The sequence below is a fragment of the Myotis daubentonii genome, chromosome 7, assembly GCF_963259705.1.
Source record: "Myotis daubentonii chromosome 7, mMyoDau2.1, whole genome shotgun sequence".
Taxonomy (NCBI): Eukaryota; Metazoa; Chordata; class Mammalia; order Chiroptera; family Vespertilionidae; genus Myotis; species Myotis daubentonii.
The window spans coordinates 34,392,707-34,418,821 of NC_081846.1; the positions used below are offsets into that span (position 1 = coordinate 34,392,707).

Sequence of the window (26,115 nt, forward strand, 5' to 3'; positions counted from 1 at the left end):
CCAGACTCTAGTCAACTATAAAAGGCTCAACATCTCTTTGGTGAGAGTAAGACTGACTGTACAATAAAGACTTCCCTCATCCTTCATTTAACCACCCCAGTGGTCTCTTCTGAAGGCAGCGACTTCGTCATCGGGCTGCGGTGTAGACGTTGAGGAGCTAATCCACATCACACGCTCCAGGCAGTTAGTGGTCAGCTTCCGTCTGACACGCACAGCACAGGTGTCCTTCATTTTCAAAAATGTAAACTCAGCCATTTCACATTCATTTTAAAAATTAAAAGAGTCCATTTGCTCTTACTAAGTAGTAGTCTGTATAAAATCCAACACCTAAATACAGCAGGTGCTGCTCTGAACCAGATTCGACATGTGAAAGCGTTATGAAAATTTGCATCGAAATAGTTGAACAGTGACCAAAAATTACTCCAATGCAAAGCACTCCCTCCAATGAGCTTTGTATTTGCAATTCCCGTTTTCATTTCTTTAATGGCGTCTGTGGAATGACCAAGACCTGAGTCCTCTGTGAAGAGAGCCAGGTGCAGAGACCTGCCTAGGACGTGGTTTCATGGTTTCATGGAAGAGGCAGGTCTAAGCCACAGGAAGCAGATCCGGCTGGTTTGAGGTGGAAATGCTGATCAGCTGCAGTGGACAGACAGACACAGGGATCTTCGGGGGATAGCAGTGTCATAAAACTGAGCTATGGCGATGGTTGCACAGCTCAGTGGATTTACTAAAAATCGTTGGATTGTATACTTAAAACAGGTGGCATTTGTGGTGTGTAGACGATACCTCAATAAAGCTGTGAGGGAAACAAAGGCCTCAGCCCTGGCCTCACACCGAGGGGCTCCCAGTTTCTGAAGAAACACAAGACTAAAAGGAGCTGCGTCCGTGGGGGTGGAAACCGCAAGGGTCCCCTGCTGCAGTTGTCGTGGTGAATGGTGTCCCAGCCTGGGACGCGGACAAGGAAACGGAGCCCAGACCTCTTTTCCTAGATTTTAAAGTCTCTCGGGTAAATATGGAACCTGCTGGGGCCTCCTGGAAATGGCCTGAGGTCTCCCTGCACAAACCCACGGGGGGAACATTTCTCCTGGGCTCTGTCACCTCCTCACGCTCCTCCCAGGCCTGGGAGGTGTCCCTGCATCTCTGATGGCTTCCGAGTTGGGCCTCTGACAGTGGGAACAGCCATGTGAATTGCCAGACGTGGCATGAAGATACCGTCATTGGTTGTAGGTTTGAAAGCTTGTGTCGGGCTAAATGGCTCAGCATCTGAAATTTACTTGGAGAAGAAAACCAATCAAGGTCCTCAATGAGAAAAAAACAGCAGCAGCCGTGGGGCAGAGGAAGGCAGTGCTGTGGTGAAGTCCGCACCCGGCCTCGGGCACTGAGGAGGCCGCTCGCGCTTCGCCAAGGCCCCTGTCGCGTAACGCCCTCCTTCAGGCGTCCTTCCCAATAAGATCTAGAAAATGACGTTGTTTCCACAATCAAGAGGCTATTATGTGGGGTTTTTTTTTTCAAGTCTCAAGAACATCTATTTCTTGAATGTCTTAACCATGTGGTGAATGGACCATAAACCAGCCAGACCTGCTCAGCCCAGGAACCAGGAGGCTGAGTCAAAGCTGTAACTTCCAGAAAGTTCTCCTGGGGAATTTAATTCTGGCAAGCGTGAACAAACAGATGTTTCTGGAAAAAGAGGTGTTTGAGAACTGAAATAAACAGAATGAAAGTGGCCTCTATCTGGTATGCACAGCTTCCCAAACCAGGAAGGGGCCAAGGCTCTGTGCTGTGAACATCCTGGCCAAGCGCAGTGTTTCCCAAACTCATTGGACAATGGAACCCTTCCTGAAGAAATCCCTGCTCGAGGTCAGGGCCCGCCTTTGGTGGTGACTGTATGCTATGGACTAAAATACATACAGGTGCACGCATGCACCTGTGTCCCACCCCCAGTTAGTGTCTGTATTACAGGAAGTCTTTATGTACGCAACATTTCTGCCACGAAATAATGCTCTAAACAGCTTCAAAGCCTGTGCTAGGCTAGTGTTGCATCAGGATCCGCTTTCCGTGTCATTGTGCTTGTTTCTGAAAGCATTCTTTTCAGTGGTGTCCCAGTAATTCACCCCATGATTGAGTCAGTGCTTCATCATCTGCCTGTGGACATTGGGAATATTTGCAAAGAAATACTGAAAGCATGCTGGAGTGTGCATGTTTGTGGCTTCATCTTGGGGGGCTTATGACTCATTGTTTTCTAAAAATAGGTTCCTAAAAGGAGCCTAACTGGGTCAAAGGTTGTAGACTTGAGGAGTTTAACTAGTGTCATTGCAGTGGTCTCCAGAAAGGTGCCCTCCCCACACCACCCCCACCCACGCCCAGCCGGCACCCTTCCTTTTTCTCTTCCTTCTTCACCTTACGCCCCTCTGCCCCGAAGCCAGTCCAGGTATCATCTCCAGGCTCAGCACCACTTTGCTGGGGACACTTCTCCACTCACTAATCTGCTCTATCAGTCAGGGTTTCCAGAGGAACAGAACCAGCTGTCTGTGTGTGTGTGTGTGTGTGTGTGTGTGTGTGTGTACATACTTACATATGTACATGTGTACGTACACACGTGCACACAGAGACTTGTGTTAAGGATTTGGCTCATGATTGTGAAGGCTGGCAAATGTGAAATCTGAAGGGCAGGCCAGCAGACTGGAAACTCAGGCAGGAGTTGATGCTTCAGTCTTGAGGCTGAATTCCTTCTTCTTTAGGAAACCTTAGGTTTTTTCCTCATAAGACCCTGAACTGAGTGGGTGTGGCCCACTCCCATTGTCAAGGATGGCCTTTCCTTAAAGGCAGCTGATTGTAGAAGGTGTTAACCGTTCACAGCAATGCCTAGATACCTGTTTGATTAAATCACTGAGCGTCACAGCCTGGCCAACTAGACACATGAAACTGACCATCGCACCTGCCATGACTCCAGTTGCCCAGAGAGTTCCATCCCAGCGGAAGCCACAGCTGTCCCTCCACACCACTGACCACACAGCCTCAACCTTCTTATTAAAAAAAAATGAGAATAACAATTCTTGCCCTACCTCCCCACTAGATGGTTGTGAAACTCACAATGCCGTCACTCTGTGTCACATTTGTATACCCCTATAGTGTTCCCTCCACTTGACTGGGAGCCCATGTGTCCAGGTCGGGGGAAGGTGCTGAGCAGTGGCCAGGCAGACGCCATTCTCCTTGGTCAGAAGCCGCCAAGTCCTTAGCGAAGGCTCCTCCAGCAGAGACGCAGGACTTCCGCCCGGAAATAACTTCCCAGGGAACACATGTGGATGGTAGAAAAATGTCCTGCTTCCGTCTGCTTAAAGTTCTGCAGTTTTTTGCAGGGCAATTATCTGTATAAAATACTTTTTCTTTTTAAGTAGGATCCTATCGCTAATGAAACCATATTTTGAACATGAAATTGCTACAAAAGAGAAAAAAATGTCATTATCCAGAAAAGCAGCAATAGCTCACGCATTTGATGGTCTAAATAGAATATTCCTCTTTTAGGGGAGATGAAAGCAGCCCCCTCGTATCAGCCTATGAAATTATTTTAGAATTGAGTTTTAATCCCTGGACCGAGGAAGGGGAATGGAACCCTCACACACAGGATCCAGGCATGGGAAGTCAAATCTGAAATTTAGAGACAGGCTGTGTAGGAGATCAGGCCTGGTCCGTAACCCAAAAGAAACATGAAAAAAGGGTGTTTTAATGTTGGAAAAAGGCAGCTTGAAAGGTAAGGCTTCCTTCCTGCCGCTCCCTGGTGCCCTTTTCCCCTGATCATGTTAGCTGGATGTCCATTTCTGTAAGTTTTCCCCCTAGAACAAACCTATCATTTTTCACCACGGGATATTTACAGCTTCAATCAGCGCCAGATCCAGTTGGCTTCTGATCTCATCGCTGGAAGTTATAGATGCAGATATTATTTGCACTGCGGTTAATTATGGGGCAATCAAACTTTGGCTTTTCTACTGTAATTTCCTCTGCCAGCTAATTTAATTAATCACCCCCAGCTCAGCTCTTCCAGCTGCGACCAGCAGGGTCATTAATTAGGCATGTGACGGTCGCCCAGACCAGGCCCCGCTTCCAGCCTGCTGCCCATTTGATCTCAGGAAGGGAGAGCGTTTCCAAAGCACCCAGGCCTGATTAGGGGTGGGGGCCCCCCATCCTCTCCAGAGGGAAGACGGCTCCCACAGGCCCTCAGCTTGCCTCAGTGGTGATGGAAGGAGCCTGGCCTTCCATCAGGCTGGCTGTGCATTCACTGAGGAATCTGTGGCCCCTGTGTTCCCAATAATGCAGACAACTGTGAAGAGCGAGCCTGTTCTGTGAGAAAGCCATCTCCCTTGCAGGCTGACTCTTCCTCTAAGGGAAACACTAAAGGATTGTTTTCATTTTGTCATAAGAAAGTGACTTTTTTGGTCTGCACCCATCAAAAGGATGCCTAAATGCTCCAACTGATGACACTGCTTTGCTTTGAAGAGCCTGTTTTCAGGCAGTTGCCAGCTTCCCTTTGCTGCTTGGAAAATACCCATTCTGAGAAATCATCATTGGAATTCCATACAAGTGTGTGTGTGTGTGTGTGTGTGTGTGTGTGTGTGCACTGTATGTAGAGAAAAATTCACCCAAATTTGAGAGCTTTCTTATGATTATTCTTAAGTAGGATAATCTTTTTTTAATTATATGGGTTTTTTTTTTTACATAATATATTACATAGGATGATTTCAGTTAATATTTTAAAGGAACTGGATATTTAGTCTGAGTTTGTTTTAACAAAAGAATAAACTGATGAACAGGTGTTCTCAAGAGCTGTAATAAATCATGCTAGAACAAGGGATGCCTCTTCTAAGATCTTATCCAGTGCCCTGCCCTCAATTAAATGAATCAAAGAGATAGATGTGAACGGGGGGATGGGAGCATGAGTTTGTGTGGGGGGGGGGAGGTTGGGGGTTAATGGGGGGGATGAGGACACATTTGTAATACCTTAACTAATAATAAAAAAAAAAGTAAAAAAAAAAATAAAAAGAGATAGATGTGAGGGTAGGAACACACACAGGCACACGCACACCGGCACACACGAAGGTTCCAGTGGGGAGGGAAGTGCGGTGCAGCTCAGTAATTAAAGGGACAATCGCAGGAGAACTCACAACCTCTAGGGTTGGACCTGTCTGTTCAGTTGGGCCTGAAGTTTCCCCATCATAAACCCCAGGCCCAATAACACCAAATACCCTTCCCTCCCGACAGCGTGGGGCTGGGGTGAATGGCCTGAGGGTGGCTGGCAGGAGCTGTGCTTTGCTCTGCCTTCTTGAAGAGGGGGTCTGCGTGGCTGCCTTCAACTTAAGTGTGTTCAGTCCTGATGGCCAGCCTGTGACCCGTTGCCATGCTAAAAATTTATTTTTATTTTTAATTTTTTTTAATTGATTTCAGACAGGAAAAGAGAGGAAGAGAGAGAGAAACATCAATGATGAGAGAGAATCATCAATCGGCTGTCTCCTGCACGCCCCTTATTGGGGATAAAGCTGGCAACCCAGTCATGTGCCCTCACCAGGAATTGAACCCGTGACCTCCTGGTTCATAGGTCATTGCTCAACCACTGAGCCACACTGGCCAGGCAGCATGCAGAATTTAAATGCAGGCTACATTCGCTCATTTCATGCTGTAAGGATTGTTCTGGAATGAATTATAAGTGGAGGTTTTCCCCTAGCACTCCTACTATGCTGCTGGGAATGGGGAGATTCTTGAGAATTGTCAAACAGTCAAGGCCAGTGGCTTCTGTGTGTTCCTATTCTCAAAAAAAAAAAAGAATGTAGCAGGTAAAAAAAAAAAAAAAAACACTGATTCGTTTTGAGTCTTTTTTTTCCTGAAGAGAAACCTCTATATGGGTTTCAATAATTGAGAACCCCGAAAGCAATCTGCCTTCCTCTTCCTAACTGTAATAGCAGTTGTAAGAATGTTTGTGTATGCAGTACTGCCTGAACCAGCCCGCAGAGGGAGGAGCCAGGCTTGCTCGATTCTTCATGGAGTGCTATGTTGCTGCAAACTGAAGTGCAAATGGGAAAGTTCTTATTCCTGTGGCCCCTCCCGGACCCGTGGGTGGGTCTGTTTGGCAGAGAATCGTCCTGCCAGGCTGGTTTTGTCTGCTGCCACGTCTCTGATGCCAGCCTCAGTTTCCCCGAACTTAGAACCACAGCCCCCCTCTCAGCGACGAAGATGGGCTGGAACCCGTCCCAGAGGCCCAGCGGCTGTGATGGAGCCCGGCTTGCTCACTCCTGACTGCTTCTTCCTTTTTTCTTTTTCATTTCTGCCTCACCACCTGACAGCCTTTACTGTCAATTAAAAAAAAAAAAAAATACAGCCCTAAAGAGATCGGGGGTGGGGGCAGGCCTAGGGCGTGACCGGCCCCCAACGGCACCCTGCAGTTTTCCAGGCCTGGGATGGGGCCCAGCCAGCATCCTTTGTGAGGGCCTGCCAGCCCTGGGAGGGGGCTCCTGCTGGGGACAATGGCTGTCCGTCAGGGATACAAATCCCAGATCCTGGCCTTGGGTTCATCAGGCACAAACCTGATGGCAGTTGTCATCTCTGCTGTTACCGCAGCCAGAGCAGGAGAGGGCCCACGCCACTCACTGCATCCTTAAAACCTGCCCTCATCGGCCCCTTTTTTCTTCCTCCTGCTTAGAAACAGGCTGACAGTCTGAATGTTGGAAATAATTGGATTCTAAATTCTAATTCATCTGTAAAGTATTCAGTGATTAAATTAGCCTAATAGATATTATTTCTTGCGTGCTGCCTAATTTTACCCTGATCGCGTCTCAGCAGCTCTGACGTGTCCCCCAATTTACTATTGACGTGAAATTCTCAGAAGGCGAGACATAACTGCCTGCCTCCTTCCGTCTGTTTTCCCAGGTTAAAAGTTAAACTGATTGATACTTAGAGGGCATCGCCCTCCTGTGCAGGTGCAGTGGCACAGTGTATATAGCTCTTCAGGAAGAGCGGGAGAAGGAAAACATTTCTTTTGTGTCATTCTGGGTCCTCTTTCCTGTTCAGAAACTGACATACAGGCCTCTGAGACCCCAGGCAGCACTTCCTTGTGGGCTAAGTGGGTTTTTTAAATTGTTGGAAATTGTATCACAGTAAAACTGTAATGTCACTTGTAACATGGGTCTTACAGGTGTAAATACAGTCCACACAAAAAAATTCCAAACATCTTAAGAAGCTATTTCAGCCAGGGCATCTCAAACTACTTTTTATAGAGCTGGCTGAATTCTTGGTCAGGAAAAGAGAGTGGGGGGAGGCATGGCCTGGAGTTACAGATCAGGAGGCATCTTATCCACTCTTCAGCCTCATTCCTTTGCACAAATTTAATTTCTTCAAGTATGTGCCACTCCCCTCCCCCACCCCTTCCCTGTCTCCCTCCAAAAACCTGCAAATAAAATCCAGGACTCCCTCCCTGATTCCATAGCTGGAACCAGCTGGTGGGTTTTGTGTGGCGATGGAGCAGTGGGGGGAAACTTTTGGCAAACACTGGGGGAGCGGGGAGGCGGAGGTAGGTAAACTCAGGAAACTGTTTTCATGAGTAAATGAAGGAAACAAAGGCGCTCCGCAGGCACCGAGGGGACGCGCACTCCCCCTGAATAGCTCCCCAAAAACGGAGCTGAAAAGGAGGAAGGCCCATTTGCTTCTGGGAATCCAATAAATTGTTTCAGGAAGTGAAAGTCTGTCCCGGCTAATGGAGCCCTGATTGACAGCGCTTCTCATTATGGAGCCCATCAGGGGACAGGCATTCAGAGCTATTTAGGGGGAGGTGGGAGTGAAGGAGCAAGAGCCCAAGGGGGGAGCGTTCTGTGTTCGCTGAAAGAGTCCTGCACCCGCAATGCCCCCCTCCAAGGAAGGCCACAGGAGAAGAGAAGGGCATGGTCCCGGAGCATTCACCTTTTCCGCTGTGACTCCTCCCGCCTGCATTTCTCACAAACCTGAGGTGCCTCCCTTCCTCCTCCCAGGAGAGCCAGCCCTGCCCCAGGGCCCCTGCTGGCAGCAGGCCACTTCCTGGCTCGTGCCCACTGGGGCCTGTATCGGGATAACACGATCACAGGCGTGTTTCAACCGCTTTTCTATGTACATGCGATGCCGTGGGTTGTCTGTTAAGGACAATCACAGGGGCATTCTCTGTTCCATGACCACCAGAGAGGTGGTCAGTTTCTTTGTCCAGGAAGGAACAAATCAGGGGTCGTGGCTGAGGCTAACCGGTTGGTGAGGGCTCTGGCGGGAGATGGGAGACCAGTCGCCTCTACAGGGAAAGGGCGTTAAGACTGTCCTCTGTGGTGGAGACCCCCCCACCTCCAGCCACCTGCTCCACGGTGTGGACAGACCTTCAGGGCGATCAGCCTGCACAGAGGGAAGTGACCGGATGTGGCAGGTACTTTACACATCGGCACCAAGCTCAGGCCAGTGTCGGGAAGACGTATAAGAAACACTCACTGTCCCCTGGCCCGATGGACAGGTCACAAGAAACTGGCTGCCCTGAGGTGCTGATCTGACAAGACCTCCCTTCTGGGGCAAGAGAGACCCTCCGTGTCCACAGTGGGACACTCCCTCTCCTGGGTCCCAGCCTCGCCGGCCTCAGGGACCGCCTTCCACTAAGCATCGGGATGAGACTTGAAGTGCTCTCCACCCTCTTAGGTGACCAGTAAGTGGCTGGGGGCCTGTGAATTAAACTCACAGCAGCTTGACAGGAGACGAGGCATACACATTTAGTAACTTTTAAATTTATGTGCACGGGGCATCAGAGAAAGAAGTGAACACCAAAAGGATGGTAAGATTTGAAAGCTACATACCAGCTTCACAGGGGAGGACAGGGGGAAGGCCATTATGGCAGAGCAAATGGCTTTTAGGAAAGATAAATGGGCCCTTGGGAGATTAGAGGGAGACAGGATAGCATGTGACAGAGTTTGTGTGGGCGTGGTGCCGACTTCTCACCTCCTCTCCTGTGATCATGGGCATCCCCCTGGCTGATGAAGATCCCAGGCAGGGGCTTTATGACCATCGAGTTCTTTTTTACTGAGGACCCGACCTCAGCTGTCTTCAGCCCACAATGGCCCTTAGGCCCGAGTGGTATGTGTTGATGGTGTGCATGGGGGTGAGGTGCCCTGGGACAATGGACAATGTGTCCTTTGGTCACCTTATGTAGAGTCCATCGGTGCTTTCACTTTGAAGTTGGCAAGAGGCATTGTCGGTGCTGCATCCTGGGGCAGTTTGGGTGCACGCTGAAGAAGGGGCTGGGCGAGAAAATGGAAACACCCATTAAAGTGACCAGCACAGCCCATCCACGTGGCTCAGCGGTCGAGCATCGACCTATGAACCAGGAGGTCACAGTTTGAGTCCCAGTCAGGGCACATGCCCCAGTTGCAGGCTCGATCCCCAGTCTGGGGCCTGCAGGAGGCGGCTGATCAATGGTTCTCTCTCATCCTTGATGTTTCTCTCTCTCCCTCTCCCTTCCTGTCTGAAATCAATAAAAAGATATATATTTTTAAAGTGACCAGCACATGTGCCACAGCACTCACCCCTCCCAGGATGTCAGGTGCTTCAGGGGCCTGTGGTGTGGGCAGGCCTTCCCAAACAGGCTGCCTTTCCATGGCGCTGTGGGCGGTGGCAGATCTTGGGGTGACCACCTCTGTGAACTTGAATATCCGTTGCAGCCACTCCCAGGCTGCCCTCGAGTGGTGGGTTGGCTGACGTTTACAGTGTGTCGTGTGCTCCTAATCCTAAACTGCAGGAAGCTGTTCATTTTTCATCTGAATTTATCTACACTTTAAGTTTTGTAAACAGAAACCCAGGGCCGTAAAAGCCAAGAGGCCTTGAATTCTCTGTCTGGCCCAGTTTGTTTTGTCCCTGTGACTACAGCGGCGAATGCCAGGACTGGGGTCCTTCCCCATTGCGATGCATTTTGTTTTTTTGATCCATCTGCCTCTATTCACCTGAAGCCCAGACCAACACAGCGCGGTGCCCAACTCCTAGTGAGTGCTCAATTGGTATTTCCTGAAAGAATGAATGCTTAATAGGGCATTAGATGGCGTGAGAATCGAAGCACATTCAAACAACTCACTTCAACTAAGAGGAGAAGTGATGTTTCAAAGGACAGAGATGGAAGGGACGCTGGCACCCGTCACTTGGAGGAGTGCAAAGAGAAGGGTGGGGGCGTCCTCAGGGTGCTGGGGAGACTGACCGGGACATGCCCAGGAGAAGAGGGTGTAAGCCAGACCTCTTCCAGGGTGGCAATGTCCAAGTCCACCTTACATGTCAACACGGGTGACTTCGTCTCAAAGAGCATGCACTTCTTTTGTGATTTCTTTTTTTTTTTTTTTTCCAAAGAAAACACACAAAATTAAAGTCAGTTCCGTCCATGGCTGTAACGCTGAGAGTCCCCCGGGGCAGAGCTGTGTGCTTCCTCCCTGTTCCAACAGGGTGGGCTTACCGTGTGCTCTCAGGCTCCACGCGGCCGGGATGCTGACGCTCTCAGCAGAGGTCCTTCCTGGGGCTGCCCCTCCCCGGCCTCAGGGGCCGGCGGGAGAGCCTCAGTGGCCTCTGTCTGCACAGGAAGCCCGAAGTCCCGAGTGAACCTTGTTCCTGACAGATGTCATGCTCATCTCAAGTTTTTGTTTACCCCTGGAGAACAAAGAGAAGTTTGCACAGAGGAAAATCGAGGTTGCTAACCAGAAAGGCCCTCTGGAAATCACAGATTCCTGTCCAGTCAGCATGAATATGCTGCTTCTCAAACACAGAACCGGTGGCTTGAATTGCAAAGCGTCGGCAATAAAGAGCGGGTCTGCGGGATGATAACCCGATCGGCATCCCTGCCTTCCGAATGGCTGACGAGGCCTAATTGGCATATAACGCCCTATAAATTTATTAGCGGGCCTCGCCGCTCATTGGTGGACCATCTACTGCTAAGCACCAGGAAATTACCAATTTCCAGGAGCTAGTCACTCAAGTCCTGCTATCACTAGGTTAGGGGAAAATCCACATTGCTCGTGTTATAAATCAAGCGTGTGCCCTGCACAGCAGCTTCCAGCCGCAAAGAAGCCACTTGGATGGGGACCTTGGGGCGGCGAGCAGGGAAGAGATCGTACTGACCATCAAGCCCACTGCTTCGCCTCACCCTTGCTCCGCAGGCCCCTCGAGTTCACAAGGCTCTCCCATCCCTCCGTCCGTCCGTCCACCAGCCCTGGGCTCCAGCTGCTCGGGCCACCTCGGGCTGGGGAGAAATTGCAGCTTTGAGGCCCTTCTGTCCAGGGCTTTGATGTTCTCAGCGCTGCCTTCGGCCCTCAGGCACAGCTCGCAAAGAGGACACCTCCACCCTCTGCTTTCAAGAGCATAATAGAAATATTCAGGAGCAGACATAATTATTTCAATTACTTCTCTCTGGTGTTTGAGACACACTCAAGAGTCACAAATTAGAAAATAATATTCACATGTTTCTTCTAATTGGTAACAGATTAGAGGCATTTTATCTTTTTAAATAATTTCCAAATGTGCCCCAAAGAAACTGGTGGGGAGGGGGGAGGACTGGGAAGCAGGCGTGGAAAAGCAAGCACGGCTCTGCAAGGCCAGCAGCAGCCCCCTTTGGCCAGGACCTCGGACTGCGGGGGAGGGGGGCAGGGGGGCTCCTGCAACGTGTTTTCAATTGGTCGCCTGTTTGGTCCTGTCATCACTTTCTGTGGAAGGTGAGCAGAGATGGGGCTGCGTGTTTCCTTACTGACCAACTTGAGAGCTTAAACCTCACTTGTAAATACTTCGATAAACACATCTTTGATCCCTGTACACTGTCCCTTCGGCCACGTTTTCAACACACACACACACACACACACACACGCACACACACACACACACTTGCATATCTGCCCATTTTTGCGTCCCATCAGTGTCCAGGAACAAATTGGAAGTCATCTGTGCCTCGTCTGCCCGGGGACTCGGGAGGGACCAGGGCGGAGGCTGCACGCTCAGGTCGTGTGTCCGTCCCTCACGGTCCTTGAAACGCAGGAATCACATTCCTCTTAATGCCCAAAGGTCACAATTCCAGTTTGATCATGGGGTTTGGTTTTACCAAATATTGTTTTAAAAATTGGTTGCTTCTGCCCTGGAAAGCAGTTTGGCTTCTTATAAAATTAAACATTGCACCTCCTAGATGCCCCAGCAGCTGCTCTCTTGGGATTTATCCCAGAGAAAGGAAAACTTAAGGTCACGTAAAAACCTGTTTGCTAAAGTTCAGAGCAACTTGATCGGGAATAGCCCCAAACCCGAAACAGCCCAGATATCCTGGGGGGGGGGGGGCAGCATTAAGCCAACTGCGGCCTAGCCACACCCTGGAACACGACTTAGCGCTGAAAAGCAGTGCCCTGTGGATACACTCAGCAGCCTGGTGCGTCTCCAGAGAACTCGGTTGCATGAAAAAAGCCAGTCCCCAAAGATTACACGCTGTATATAATCCCATGACAGCACCTTCTTAAAATGACAAAATTACAGAGCTGGAGAATAGATTAGTGGTTGCCAGGGGTTAGGGATGGAGGGAAGGTGCAGGAGGGGGTGTTTGTAATGGAAATGTATCTTGACTGGTGATGGACAAGGGAACCTAAGGGGATAAGATTGCCTGGAACTCAGTACCTACACAGCCAGGTGCAAATGAACACGGAGAGCGGGAGAAGTCGGACCAAGATGGGCAGATGGATTGCATCAGCATCAGGGTATCTTAATTGTCACCTCGTACTATAGTTTTTCAAGATGTTACTGTTGGGGAAAACTAGGCAAAGGGATACATGGATCTCTCTGTATTAATTCTTCAAACTACCTGTGAATCTACAGTTATCTCAAAATTTAAGAATAAATAAGTAAATAAATGAGCAGTGGCTTCCCTACAAAGAATTGGGGCTGCTTAGGGAAGCGATGGACTCCAGATCTGAGAAGGTACAGGGCAGGCCTGGCACCTGCCAGGGAGCACGAAACCGTCAGGGACTGAGGGTGACAGATGAGATAGGACAGGAGGCGGCGCCAAGGGGCCCGCCTGGCCACGCCTGGAACAGTGTGAGCATCGGAAGGAATAACGCTGCTAACAGATTATATGACAACACGTTTAGTTTGTGTAAAGACGGTGGGCCTACAGGGACACTCCAAAAAAGGAGGTTGGGGATCGGGGGGCGGGGTGCCCTTCTTTACAGAAAATGCCAACTAATAGACGAGGAGCGAGAGGATGGGGAGCGTGTGTCTCGCATTAGAGAAGGAGCCGGGATCATCAGCTCAAGGATGGTGCCGGGCAGGTTTCCGCAGCAGGAGCCTCAGCATCTCCAGGTGTCGGCCCCCAGGTCACTTGTTGTGAGGGTAGAAGGTCCTGGACGCAGGACAGGTCTGCAGCCACAGCTTCCACCGTGTGCTCAGATTCTGTAGTGAGTCCTCCCCTCGTCTATACCTCCTGGTGTGATGTGGGGAACGCACATGCCATCTACGTGCTATTCTCGCCACAAATAGGTGACCCTTCTGGAATCAGACCAAATGCTACTGGGGAACCTCTACAAGGGAAATGGCTTGGATTCTTCAAAATATTAATGTAATGGAAGTTGAAAAAGAGGGGAGGGCCTTGAGGTGGCTGTTAGACTGAAGGAGGTGCAAGAGGGGGGTCACGTGTTCTTTACACAGTGTTGGCTGAACGGGTGGTTGTAGTGTTCAACAGCTTCACCACATGGCCCTCAAAAATCGTAGTCAGCTTTCTCCGCGGCCTTCCTCTGGGGGCAGGGGGGGGGGAGGATCTGCCTCTCTGTGCCCGCCGCCCGCGCAGCTTCTCGCCTGCGAACCTTGGAGGAAGTCCCTGAGCGGCCAGGCTGGGCGGGCGGGATGGCTTTTGCACGTGTTTCTCCGTCGTGTCGTGTCGTCTTCTCTGACTTCGCCGTTCCGCCGGGGGCCGGGGCACACCTTAGCCATGGTGCGCGAGAGGTGTCTGTGGACATGAACTGCTCTTTGCCACTTTGATTTTGGGTGTTTGAGACTTTGAATCTCATTTTCATTGTCTCAAAAGCCACGTTGATAATACATTTCACATTTGCAATGTGGTGGTCAAGTGCTTGCAAATGGAAAGCTGAGAAGAAAACGGATAGCTGCGAGTAAGAGCTAAAGCTTTGAAAGGATTTTCGAGTCGCTTGAACTTTTTCAAAAGTCCCTGAAATTGTTCAGGCCTTAAGTCTGGACTGGAGCGATTTAGGTGGTATCAGCATCTGTTCAACATGGACACTGCTGGCCTGTACAACTTAGATCTTCTTATTCCCTTTTCTTGAGAGAAAAGCACAACCCTCCACCCACTGATTGTCATAGGGTGGGTTTTCTTACCACTAAGTGTGTAAAAACATCTAGCCCTCCTGTCCCAGGAGAGGAAAAAAAAATTTTGTTAATAGCTAATTTTTTTTGAAGGACAACTATTCTCACAAAAGGAGCCTGAGAAAGCCTACTGCCAATCCTGTAAGATAATACCACTAAATCAGATGGTATTCTCTCTCCTCCTTTATTGGCTTGTCACTTGGGGGAGAGAGAGAGAGGGAGAGAGGGAGAGAGGGAGAGAGGGAGAGAGGGAGAGAGGGAGAGAGAGAGAGAGAGAGAGAGAGAGAGAGAAAGGTGACCAGATGCAGCACGTCGTCCTGAGTGACTCCTGGGCTGGAAGGAAAGAGCTGTGCAGGATGTTTTGGGGTCCCTGGGGAAACCAGGTGTGACCACATTACTGATGATTGTGTGATTGCGAGCTCCTTGGGTACTAGCATGGGCCATGGAGATGTGCCACCCAGCGCCAGAGAATTTCACAGAGCGGCCCGTGCGAGGGAGCAAGGGAGCACTTGATCTAGGGGTCTTTCTAATTGTGGCAAAATGCGCATAGCATAACATTGACCATGTTAATCAATTTGAGTGTACAGGTTGTGGCAGTTAGTATGTTCACATTGTTGTGCCACCATCACCACATCATCTCCAGGACTTCTCATCTTTCCAGACTGAAACTGTCCCCACTAAACTGCTCTCCATGCCTCCTGCCCCTGGCACCCACCCTCCACTTCCTGATGGGTTCCACTACCCGGGGCACCTCATACAGTGTCTGTCCTTTGGGACTGGCTCGTCTCACTCAGCACCATGTCCTTCACTGCTGTGCATGTCACAGCCTGTGTCAGGACGCCCGTCCTCTTCAAGGCTGAGGAACTTCTCACTGTATGGATGGGCCACACTGTGGTGCTCACTCATGTGTTGGTGGCACTGGGTTGCTTCCAGGTTTGGGCTCTTGTGAATAATGCTGCTTTGAACATGGGCATCCAAATATTTCTTTCATATCCTGCTTCCAGGTTTGCTGTTTGTGCACCCAGAAGTGGAATTGCTGGATGGATCATATGCTAATTCTGTGTTTAACTTTTTTGAGGAACCTCCGTACTTTCCCTCCACGTTCTGGATTTGGGGCACATTTAAATAGTATGTGTTGGCTGCCTTGATGGAATCCCTTTTCCTGAAGGCCTCTTTTAAAGCTCTCAACGCCCTCACATGTGAGGGTAGAGAGGACAGAACGTGGGCCTGGGCACAAAGAGCCGCCCTGGTCTCCGAGCAGCAGCCAGCGGTGCAGCTTTGGGCAGAGCCCTCTGCACGGAGGGGCTGGGTTCCCCAGTTACGTTTGGGGGACACAAAGAAGATAGCTGGTCCTTACCTTTGTGAGTTAAGGACATGAATCGGTCACTTGTCTCCATCATTTCATAAAAGGTCATGTTGGCATCCAGAGACAGGAAGGACATGATAGAAAAAGAACCGCCCCACAAACTCATGAATGTGGGTGTACGAAACCGCACTGTGTGGTGCATGTTTTGCCATTTGTCAGCGACTGGTCCTAGCTTCGCCACCAGATGGTACTCGAAAGCAATTGGGCCGTCCAGGACCAGCTGGGGAACTCGTGGGCCCAGTGCCCTTGTTCAGAAAGTAGCAGGAATTTCAAGATGACAGCAGGAGGACGTTAAACCAAGCCTGGGCCCTGTAGGGGTCACACTCCCCTGAAGCTGGCCTTGGGCAAGGGAACCCTGGGGCCTTCTCTGGCCACTGTTCGAGGACCCCCTCTCCAGGAAAAAGCTGAACCAACAGAATTTCAGTGTTTCGTTGTCAAAGGCAATGACATTGTGTCTGTTGTGGAAGATGAAACATCTGACCAGTTTCTGCCTCTTGATCCCATTAGTTAGGTAGAGATTGGTAGTTTTAATGAAAGAATGAACTTGAGCTTGTTAAATAACAATGCTTTTCTCACACCAGGGAATTCACGTGCTCACTCCCGTGAGTCATTCTCCAGACCAGCTTCACCACTACATGGCCAAACTTGGGGAAAAATGGTCCCTAGTGGATGTAGACATTTGGGTTTGACATTTTCAACATTAAAGATTAATTGGAAAAGAAACCCCAGCTAGTACTCATCTGTTGGGTTTTCTCTGAGAGAGAGATCTAGTCTTCAGTAGATTCTCAGTCGTCATTGCATTGGAATGGAGTTCGTCTTGGTGTTGAGTGGTTGTTGGGAGTGTGAGCCACGCTGGCCACTGTTCCTGTTCGTGTCTTGCAGTGCGTTTCTGTGTTTTCCTATTTTGAAAAAGCTAACATGCACATTCATTGTTAATGTCTTTGCCATTGGCATGCCCTCTGGAATTTTTTTCCTCTTTTCAGATCTGTTTCATTGTTGTTGTTATTGTTTCATTTGTTTGGCCCATTGAGGAACCATGTGACTATTCCAAACCCCCTCTGCCCTCGAACACTAAAAGGAAAACTACATTAAAAGGACTCTTTATTTTTCAGAATCAATAGTCTTATGTCTTTAAAGAAAATAATATACCAAGGGCAGTATTTCTTAGAGCCACTTGGCAGTTTTTACGAGAAGCCTCCTCAGAATTCTCCTGTCCATCACGTTCCAAACGTGTCTCCTCTGCAGCCTCCTCTCTCTCCGTGTGTGAGAGCCACTCAGCCCGCAGGGCCTGGGGAAGCCACCAGGCCGTGCCCGGCCCTCTGCCGGCGCTCCATCTTGCCCCTCGATCTTGCCTTTAAGAAGAGGCTCCGTGTGCGTTTCTGCTCGCTGGTGTTTAATGGGCACCGGTGCACATACAGCCAAAGCTCACATCCATTTTGCAGTATTCCGAGGAAAAGGGCCATTTCTCTTCCCTTATCTGTTTGTGATGCGATATGTTCCAAAGCCGATCCCATCAGCCTGTTACGGTGAAGTTCACTCGCTGTGGCGGGCCCCTGCCACCCGGCTGCGGCGGGGGCCGCCGGGAGCACCCGTTTCATGCCACGCTACACGGATCTGGGACCACCTCACTTGACTGGCTCAGGCTCCCTCTCACTTGGCACAGATTTATCTCGATTTATGATTCAGAACAGTTGCTCGCGTTTTTCCCTCACACTGAGGTGCCGAACCATGAGTGTGTGCGTGGCTGCTGCGACTTAGCTGCAATTACTATGTAAAAACACTAGATTTGCAAATTAATTCAAAAACTTCAGTTGTCAAGCTAGCATTAATAAGGGTGCAGGGTAATAAAGGTGTCTGTGCTAAAATCCCAGTGAGACAAGATGGTCTGTGAGTGGAAAACGACAAGGAGGGGGTGCGGAGACGGCAAGAATGTGTGTGCATTGAGGGGTGTACGTGGGGATTATTTTTCCTTTAACTTCCCGTTCTCATTGTGCTGTTTTACAGCAGGTTAGAAAATGGGGGAAATGTTGAAAATAAAAGAATCTCGGCTGCCTCTGGAGCAGTCTCGGTGCTTTGCCGTTCTCCGGCAGCACAGCATGCTTTCAGAGTGGCTTTCATGAGAGTTAGACTTGCTCAGCTTCTCTCAGCACCCCCTCTCTCCTCCTCCCACCTCCCTAACCTGGCATCCGGGGCCTCCTCCCCTGACCTGCCCCATCCTGTCCATCTCTTGGAAACAGCCCCAGGCCCGACCTCCCCTGACCCCCACCCATCCTTTCTCACCTAAGGTCTGAGCCGGATGAGCCCGAGGCTGGGCTGTGATTTCAGGGACCAGGGAATAAACGTCAACAGATTCTTTCATTCTGGGGTTGGTTGTCCATGAGTGGCCCCTGAGAGAGCAGATGGTGTCCATGCAGCAGGGCGGTGGGCGAGCTCTTGGAGGCTGCGTGCTGGGGCGGTGGGTCCACCCTCATGTCACCGTGCAGGAGGAGGCCAGGAGGACCCGTCAGGCTCAGGCTTGAAGACTCCAAAGGGTCCCAAGCAGATGGGTGTAAACCACGAGTGGGTGGCTTCCCTGGGGTGCGAGGTGCTGTATGGATCTCTCTGTCCAGACGGAAAGCTCAGCTGAGGTGTTGCTTCGGGTGGACCCGGTGACTGAGGCCTGGTGGACGTCGGGCAGTGACAGGCTTTCCTTCCATCATTTACAACTACCTTCTGAGCAGATGCCTCCCCAGAGGGGAAACCGAGGCCCTGGAGGGGGTGGCGCTGTGCCCGGAGCCCGGCCAGCTGCGACCCTCCCAGAGAGGCCTAGGTCCATCCTCCCGTGAGCACCTGGCCATCGTAGGCACCTACCACGGTGCGAGCTTGAGCTGATTCTGTTCACTCATCAGCCCCATGTTTCCTCACTGCCCGGCCAGTTCTCGCCTGACAGCCCCTGTATGCCTGCCTCGGGGTTGGAAGTAAAATCCTGGGGTTGCCTGGGAACTTTCAGGGATGATGCTGTGTTTGCACTGTTGCATGTGTCTCACTCAGCCTGGTCAGGTTCCCACAGGCAGGTGTCGGGAGGTGGCCAGTGCTAATGACATAAAGGAACAGAGCGTCAGATCTCACCCTGAACCTCGGGCTAAGGGACAGAGGCGGCGGGGACCCAGCTCTGCTCACGGTGACTGCTGCTCTCAGCCACAGCTTCTGGGACGCGGCAGAGCCACAGGATGTGCACCTGCGCACACTCAGTCCCCCTCCTGGGCGGCCCCAGGTGGCCCCCGCCCCCAGGTCCACCCACCCCCATACCTGAGGCCGGGCAAGGTAACTGACTCGCAGAAGTAATAAGCCTAATAGGGTTGACTTTATTTAATTAATAATGATCCTGTTCTCTTCCTCTGAGCTCATAAAACACCCTGCAGGTTGGCAAAAACACTCATAATATTGATCAGAAGTCAGGCGGGATATTTATTTTGTTTCTGCCCCATGAGCATAAATCCTTGTCCGTCGCCGCCTGCTCTCCTCATGCGGGATTTACAGTGGCCAGTTTCTTAAAAGCTTTCGGTAATTAAAAAATAAATAGCCATCGGGCTTTGTTGACCATCCTCCGTCCGGGGCCTGTCCCCGAAGCCTGCCCCCTTAGCAACGCCGCCGAGGGAGAAGGCATGCGTGCCAGGGGCAGCCAACTGGCTCCCGGGCCGGCCGGCTGCCCCGCAGAGAGGAAGCCCCTGTTTTCCTAGCATATTGTTCCAGCCCCTCTTCCACGCCTCCCCTCCCAGTTCCTGTTTTGCTGGAGGCAGAAAGACACTTTGGAAATTCCTTGCTGCTAGCTCGCCCTTTCTTCCCTCTTCCTCTCCTCGGTCACCCTGTCACTTGCACTGGGCTCCTCCAGCTCCCCCCTCACCCCAGGATCGCCCTCACCCCCATGTCCTTTAGAGCCGATGTTGACAAATCCTCTCCAAACCTGAGGTGGGGGTGGGTGTTTCCGAAAGGAACAATGAGACAGGTGACAGATACAAAAAAAAGTTCTTGGCCTTTTAACATTTGGGGGAAGGGACACCCATAAAAATGAACACATTAGATCTGACACTGGGGGGCTTTCCGGAAGGGCTGTTGCTGCTCAGTGTTTTGTAGAAGCGTCCAGAGGAAGCCTTGTTTGTGGAGATCGGAAGGCAGGCGAGGCCAGGACCACCAGGGACCAGTCCTCACCACTCCAGAGGCGTCAGTCCCACTTAACCCGCCGGGACCCGTGGGGCCTCTGGCCGCTGCTCCTGTCTTTTCCCAAAGCACCACAGAACGTGTCGAAAACCAATCAGAGGCTTTGTAGTGATTTGTCAAAACCTTTCCTTTCTGGGAATCCAAGCCATTAACCTCGCTACCCCTTGGCAGCACGCTGAGCCCTCCCTGCCAGACCCAGATGCAGTTGGTGGCGCTGAGTGTGACGGCGTCCTTGCAGCCTGGAAATGCACCATGTCAAGGCACCGCCCGGCCTGGTGTGGCTCCTTCTCGGCTTCTCCGTCTCCGGAGGGTCTGTGAGAAGGACCCACCGCACCAGGCGTTGTCAGAGTGAGGCCAGTGCTTATGCAAAAGGTGCGGCCCCGTCGCTGACACAGCGAAAGTCCTTAACCCCTGGCTCTGACCCCAGAGAAGGTGTCCTGGTGTACCAGTGCCGCCATTTCCACAGTGATTCTCTGTATAAGCACCTGTCCGTTGATTGACCGCCGGAAACCCTCACGGGGCTCACGCAGGATTGTAAATAAAGATGGAAGAGCGATGAGAAAGGCAGTGGTCTGTTAAAAAACAGCAAACGCTGTCGAGGGCCACGGCCCAGGCCACAGCGTTTACACTCACGTGAGAACAGGAGGGGCCAGTTCGCACACCAGCCACGTGGTGGGCTGGGGACACCAGCCCCCCAACAGCACCCCTTCTGTTACTTGCAGCAGATCAACCCTCACGGGGCCTTTGTCGCCATGGTCATCCACAATTCACAGGCCCTGGTGGCATTCTCGGCCTCTGGACACCTCCATCCCAGACCTCCTCTGCCTTGTCAGTGACCTTCACATGTACCCTAGAGCCAAGAGCTATGGGGTCTGCCAGCAGCAGGAGCCTGGCCCTCACCCAGGACTGACCCTCCTGACCAGAGACTGACCCGGCTCCGCCCACACGTGCCGACAGGCCACCCCTGGTGCCACAGGCACTGGAGCACAGCCCTGCTTCCCACAACCCTCCCCTTGGACACTCTATTATAAACATCACTGCCATGGCCCCACCGCCTGCCTTCATGATCTCCTTGTCTGCGCTAACCTTGATCCTTCACCCACTGAGTTTACCTCCTCGCTGTCTCACATTCATAGTCCCCGGGAGGGGCTGGCACCACAGTGGGCAGGATGGGAGCAGGGTCAGCGCACGCTCAGGCAGGCCTGGCCAGAAAGCCCTCCTGTCCACCCCAACATCATTCCCCCCACCCCCTGCCTGTCCATCCCAAGCAGGTTGGGAGAGAGCTCAGTCCCTGCGGCCCAGCCACACAAGCCCCGAGCGCGTCCTGAAGGCCCTCAGGGCCCATCTGGGAGCCTCGCTCTGACCCCGGCCCTGTCCTGCCTGGATAGAGCAGGGTCCCAGGCCTTCTAGCCCAGCCGCCCTATTTCAAAAAGGGGAAAACTGTTGTCTCTCTAAGCTCTCCACCCTCCCCTCTCTGGAACTTGGAACATATTGGCACATCTCTTTTTCCCATGAAGCCTTGCTTTTTTTGTCAGAATGTCTCCAAGTATGGCCACAGGTGAGCGTTTTGCTCAGTATTTGGTGTGTGGCTTCTTTGTAAAAACATGGAAGGTGCTCCAGGGTCCCTTGAAGAGCCCCGTGTTATCAGGCATTGTCTGTAGCAGTTACTGTCCCCACCGTCGTCGTCACCCTCAGCGTTGTCACAGTGAGCACGCCTTGGAGTGGAGACGGCCTCATCGCTGGCCCTCGCGGCATCGCCTGCGCCAGCAGGTGCCTGCATGTGCCAGGCACGGAAGCTGCAGGTTGGAGATCATCTTTGGGGGACACACAGAGCCTTGGCCATGCCATCACCCCTCAAGGTCAAGTGTGGCAAAGCCTGGTCTGTTGGACTGCAGGACCCGAGCACCATCCGAGCTCAGCAGAGCTCTGAGAGCCTCAGTGGACACACAGCTCCTGCTGCCTTACCCACCCACCCCCATCCTCTGCTCCCCAAATCCTGTGGCTCACACACCACGTGATTTCTTGGACGGGGCCCAGGGAGGAGGGGATACACCTACAAATACCTCTGTTTTAGGCAGGAAGAGAAGAAAATGTTTACTCCCTTGCCTTCAATTGTGTCTTTATTTGGGGGGGGGGGGGATTTGGTCAGGGTGCCTGTCTTCTGATTAGTTGCCCGTTCTCTCATTTTCTCTCGCTCTGTGCGGTTGATTTATTTAAAGGTGTGTCAGCAAGGGGCTCAAATGAGGAGCCGGCCTCCTCCTTCCTGCTGACGGCCGGCCATGCCAATAATTCATTTTTTAGCTCATTAGCTAACAGGGGCTGTGAGCAGCGGGCCTCCGGGGGATTGGAATGAGGGGAGGTGATGTACTGCCGGCTCCTCTGCTCTTGAACTGGCCTTCCTTGGGGGAGATTAAAGCACAGCCAAGACAGGGGGTCCCGGAGGCGAGACTGGGACATCAGGGCGACAATGAGGGTGTTTGTGCTTCTGCATCATGGCTGCTTGGGGCGAATGGTTTTAACAGAATATTTGGTTTTAGGCAGAAAAAGCATCTTCGTTCGCGTGTCCACCTTTAACATGTGAACTGTTGGCACAGAAACCAAAAGAGAATGACAGAGAACTAGGGGCTTAAATAGCAGACATTGACCTTCTCACCGCTCTGGAGGCTGGAAGTCCAAGGTCAAGGTGTCCGCAGGGTTGGTTTCTGATGAGGCCTCTTCCTGGCTTGCAGATGGCAACCCCTCGCTGTGTTCTCACGTGGTCTGTCTCTTCCCTGTGTGCACACAGAGAGACAGACGGACAAAGAGAAAGAGAAAGAGAGGTGTCCAGGGTCTCATAAAGCACCAGTCCCATCAGATTGGGTCCTACCCTCATGACTTCATTTAACCTGAATTACCTGCTACACACTCTACCTCCAAATGCATTACAACTGGGCATCGGGGGGTCAACATTTGAACTCGGGGAGGGGACATAACTCAGTCCAAACTTCCAGGAAGACTTTAGACATCTCAAGGCTGTAGGCAAGGGCTGGCCAGACTTGGCCAGAGACCCTCACAGCCAGGGGATATGTGAACCAACTGAGCACCCCTCGCCCCAGTGCCTCGGAGCCTCCTGCCTGGGAGGAGGGGTGGCCCATAAGGCACGGATGGGTTTATCAAGGCCCCTGGCCAGGGCCCTCTCTCACCCTGCCAGGCACAGTGACCATGGGAAGCTCATTTGTACAGACAACTGCGATTTAGAGACCGAAGCATCCCGCAGGCACTTCGGCCCCACCCACCGTGTAGTCAGCACGGCTGTGTCGCACACACAGCACCCCAGAGGCGAGCTCTTACCTACCTGATAGCAAAGTGACATTACAGATGTTATTCTTTTCACTCACAACACCCTCCACAGCTGCCCTGTGCAGAGTGACAGCTGTGGCCAGCACATCGTCCAGACACATGGCCTCACATCCACAGCCACCGTGCCTGCTGTAGACATCACTGCGCCCATTTTACGGATGAAGAAAGGCGGGCCAAGGCGTTAGGGGGGTTGCAAAAGTCTGCAGCACGGAGAACAAAGCAGACACACGAACCCCATGGTCTCGAATGCTGATGCCACGGCTATTTCCTCTCCCTGTGGTCTCTGCAAAAAGCACCCTGATTTCAGCTTCCCCTAGTGTGTCGGGGGGAGGGGCAACAAGCGCAGGAAAGAGGGTCTACGTATAGTAATAGTACCCAGAATGCCCACTGGAGTCCTCTGTCCCTGTGGGCTGGATTTCAGCTGCAGAAAAGAAGCACCCGGAACAGCAGGGAGCCCAGTGGCCCGACTTCTCGGCTTTCTGTCTGCCTCTTGGTGTCTGAAAATACACCGAAACATTGCAGTCCTGTGGGATCCAGAAGTGGGAGGCACAGCACAAGAAGCTCTGGTGAAAAGCTGTGGTTCTGTCCAATAGTAAAAGCCACACCTTGATCAGACCTGGGGGTGTCCTAGTGGAGGGGGAGGGGCATGGGGCAGGGAGAGGCAGCCCACCCAGAGGCCACCTGGAGGCTCTGCACCTGCCTGTTCCCTCGCAGTGCCCTCAGGCGTGCGTGTGTCAGCCTGTTCTGCAGGTGTTGGAGGTGCTAAAGCCCTTATCAGGAATAGTCACCCTGCCCCCCCACAGGGTCCCAGGTGGACCAGCCGAGAGGCTAACGCAGCCCCTCGGACACCCTGCCCCTAGTTCCGTACACACAGTGTTAGAGCCTTCCCCTGGTGAAGGTGCCCCAAGGAGCCAGCATTTTTAGCCCCACCCAACCCAGAACCGCCTTTAAACACTGACTTTCAGAGCAGAGCACAGTTTAAACAGGATGCTCATTCAGACGTGGGTCGTCGAGTCCAGTGAATTCAGGTGAACTTGTCTGTGGGGTGACGGCCACCCCGCACATGCCCCACAGGAGAGGATGCAGAAGCTGTGGGCTCACCCTCATTCTTCGGGGCATTTGAATATCACAAAGAAAATGGAATCATTGCGGCTCGGACTAGATTTCCACGTTCTGCTCTCCGGTTCATCCCTGGGTGACTGGCAGTGAGGATTAAAACCAAGCGGAGCAGAATAAAACAGCTCTGATTTTAATGCCTACCCCAAATTAGAGTTAGCAAATTGGAACTTGAAGACCTGGATGTATCCTTCACCACTGTTGCTTTTCATCTCATTCACGTCTTGCTCTTTCTCGTGGGTGATTTATGAAATGCATCAACATATGCTTAATACATTTTAAATAAGGTTCTTAAATAGCTTGAGCTCGCGGTGTGGCTGGGGCGTCCGACTCTCGCCTGCGCTGCTGTCCCAGGGACGTTGCCCATGCGCCGGGGCCTGCGTTTTGGCCCAAGTGGAGACAACACGCCTGTCCCCGCGGGAGCCAGAGCCGCGTTTGGGGGTGCTGGGGCGGCTGCTCAGCTGCAGCCCAGAGTTTGGCCTGGAAATCTCCACATGGAAAGGGTCAGGGGTCACTGTGGGGTCACTCGCAGGGACCAGGAAGTGAAGCACAACTAATCCTGACTCACTGTGGAGGGATCTGTTTGCCTAAGTATTTAAAAGCAGATTAGGGCTCACCAGACACTACCGCCAGGAGCAGTGTCAACACGGGGAAAAGGTGTAAACAAGGCTTTTTCCGTCCTTCGGAAGGAAAAACGTCCGGGTAATGAGTTTTCTTCTGGAGAGCCGGCCCTCAGTGCCGTCTCCCTCGTCTCCCTCGCTGGAGCTGGGCCTGGTTGCTCTGCCGGGAGAAGGCTGGGTTTCGGAGGGGTGGTGAGCGCTGTGCCTTTAAGTCCCTGTGGGCAATTGTGGCCACTCCTTGTCTGCGGGGCTTTCCTTCTCCTCTCCTGCCTCTCAGACACATCTGTTTGATAGCGCCCCTTCCCCTGCTCCCCTGACCCTCCTCACCTGAGAGCTGCTTGCTTCTGTCTCTTGCACTTTCCTGCCCCCCGACCTTTTTTTTCCTAACAGTGCTGCAAAGTGTTGAGAGTTGCTGAGCTATTTTTAACGTCTCTTACGTCCGTTTTGGAGAAACTAAAACCACACGCCACCTGGTAGCCAGGGAATGCCGAGTCAGCGGCCGGGGTCCCATCCTCCGGGTCACCGTAAACACACCTTGCTGTTGGTATCTCCTTTTCACCCTGTCCCCCCTCCCCTTTCTCCCAGCCCTCCTCCCGGGGTCACAGGCAGTGTCCTGGCCCCTTTGGAGGAGGGGTGAGCGCTGTCATCACACCCACCCAGCTCCTGAAGCTCATTCTCCGTGAACTGTGCTGTTGGGGGAGGGACTCCAGCTGCCACTGTGACTACAACCAAGGCTCCACCCCCTTCCCCAACCTCGTTCCTCCTCCGCACCCCTAGCCCTGCTCTGGCCTTGGCAGCTGGTCCTGTCTCCTCGGCTGGGCCCTACACATTCCCTCACTTAGGAGTCAGGGACGTGATGGCAGAGTTGCTCAGGGTGACGGGGGCAGCTGTGTCTTCTCTAACCCTCCCCGTTCGAGCCTCTGCCTTCCATACGGGGTTGGTAGCAGTGGGCTCTTCACTGGAAGTGTCTATGTGGTTCTCAACCTTCCTAATGCCGCGACCCTTTAATACAGTTCCTCATGTTGTGGTGACCCCCAACCATAAAATTATGTTCATTGCTACTTCATAACTATAATTTTGCTACTGTTATGAACCGTAATGTAAATATCTGATATG

The 26,115-nt window shown here is 51.9% G+C and overlaps 1 protein-coding gene across 9 annotated transcripts in view; it reads left to right on the forward strand.

Annotated features, from left to right (window-relative positions):
• The window catches only part of AGAP1 (ArfGAP with GTPase domain, ankyrin repeat and PH domain 1), a 409,239-nt gene that overhangs the window by 377,890 nt on the left and 5,234 nt on the right, over positions 1-26,115 (forward strand). The gene's annotated exons all lie outside the window — the stretch shown is intronic.